The following is a 2,500-nucleotide window of genomic DNA, read 5'->3' as shown; positions in this document are numbered from 1 at the left end:
ACTGCAAATGAGTATCAGCAGCAGATGGCAGGTGAAGATAACTTTGCGAGAACCTTTTTTTGGTCAGTGGGGTAGTGGCGTGGATTTAATTCCCATAGGCGCTTAAACGCCCCGGAAACTGGATAAGCTCCGCTCTAATGAGTTCACGCACTCGAAACAGACTATTTTATTCTTTCACTTTACATGCATACATGCATGCACACGTACATACATACATACATACATACATTCATTCATTCACACACACGCATATCTGCACAGACACATACACATAAACGCAAATATGTACGTTTATATACATATAAGTTTATATATATATATATATATGCATATATGTGTGTATACATCTATATGTATGTATGTGTGCGAGGATGTGACCAGCATGACAACAGCCTTTGGGCTGAAACACATAAAATAAGAAAGGAGTAAAATAATATCAATATAATCAGATAGATAGATAGATAGATAGATAGATAGATAGATAGATAGATAGATAGATAGATAGACAGAGACAGGATAGCATATTACGAGGTTTTTACCAGAATGTTTTTTAACGATATATAAATATATAAACAATTGCAGTAAGTACATCTCCGTAAATCTCTCTCTTTCTCTGTCTCTCTCTCTGTCTCTCTCTCTCTCTCTCTCTCTCTCTCTCTCTCTCTCTATATATATATATATATATATATATATATATATATATATATATATATATATATATATACATATATACATATATATATATATATATATATATATATATATATATATATATATATATATGAAAGCATATATGTATGTAGGCAGTAGGTAGGTAGGTCGGTAGGTAGGTATGCGTGCGTACGTGCGTGCGTGCGTGTGTGTGTGTGTGTGTGTGTGCGTGCGTGTGTGTTTGTGTATGTCTGTATGTATGTATGTATGTACGTATGTATGTATGTATATGTACTGCAGCAATCCTTTTATCAGTGCACAAGGATGTATGCAAATCAAAAAAGTTACTGAACGCGTTCGATGGCAGAATTCGGTATTTTATGTTGCATGTTACATATTTTCCTATTTATATACTTACATGCTTCCATATTTTATATTTACATATTTACAACATGCACAGATGATTCATGTTGAGAACAACAAAGCTGTTGCTAGATTCATCTTTTATTTTTTACGATCCAAGTATGATGAAAGTGTTCGAATAAATCATGCAAATGATATGTATATTTACATATATGTAGCGATAGTAATAAACTGCTGTTAGAACTTAGTATGCGGATGCATTAGAGTAAAGCATCTGGTTGGTACGGAGCGAAATGTGAAATTAAATAAAATGACAAGGGAACCAGAATTACGTAATTGATTTCCTTGGCTTACGTCTGTTCCTGTTATATAACAAGCTGTGCACTCAGAGCTCAGTGCTTGTGCATCACCATTTAGCTTCGCCAGAGCCACTAAAATAAAGTATATGTTTATGTCGGAATGCGTTTAATGTGTGTGTGTGTGTGTGTGTGTGTGTGTGTGTCTTTTTGATCTGTTTACTTGCTCCAGTCATTAGACTGCGGCCAAGCCGGAGTACCGGCCTGAATTTTATCTTTTAGTCCAATGATTCGACCACAACACTTATTTTTTTTTTTTAACCTGATACTTATTCTGTTGGTCTCTTTTGATGAACCACTAAGTTACGGGGGGGCGGGCGAAGACACCAGCACCGATTCGCAAGTGGTGTGGGGCGTAGGGACAAACACAGACACAAAGACACATACGCACACACACACACACTCACATATATATATATATATATATATATATATATATATATACATATATATATATATGCATACATACATACATACATACATATATATATATATATATATATATATATATATATATATATATATATATATATATATATATATATATATATATATATATGGCGGGGTGGATTACAATAAACACAGGTTTATATCATCGGTTCCTACATACGTTTCTGAATGTTCCAAGAGCATTTAAATGCTTAACCGCTACTGATCAACAGAGAACACCTTATTGCGTTATGTTACAGAGAACGAATATCTCAAGGTACACAAGCAACAGTGTGTATGTATGTGTGTGTATATATATATAGCGAGAGAGGGGGGTGCGATGGGTAAATTGTCGCCATGTTATATTTTGATTTTCATGCATGTACATTGTTGGTTTTTGATTTTGTTGATTACACAGTATAGTAGAGTCTGTTGGGCACCGTCTGTGATAAAAAAAAACAGTGCCATGACGCAATTCACTCTGCCAGAAATGTGGAAACGACATGTTGTACTGCTTGGAATTCTAGCCGGAAGCTCTAACACGAACATTTCAGAGAGTTTGGGAGTCAATCTGAGGACAGTGCAGATGATTCGGAAAGAGTCAATGTGTCTAATGATGATTACGAAGGTACGACAATTCTGATCGTTCTAATAAGAAAAGAACTCCCGAATTTGTTAATAAGATCCAGACTATGATTGAC

Source organism: Octopus bimaculoides, chromosome 11 (assembly GCF_046866305.1).
Source record: "Octopus bimaculoides isolate indiv1 chromosome 11, ASM4686630v1, whole genome shotgun sequence".
NCBI lineage: Eukaryota > Metazoa > Mollusca > Cephalopoda > Octopoda > Octopodidae > Octopus > Octopus bimaculoides.
The sequence above is the reverse complement of the archived record's forward strand: the minus strand, read 5'-3'. Positions refer to the sequence as shown.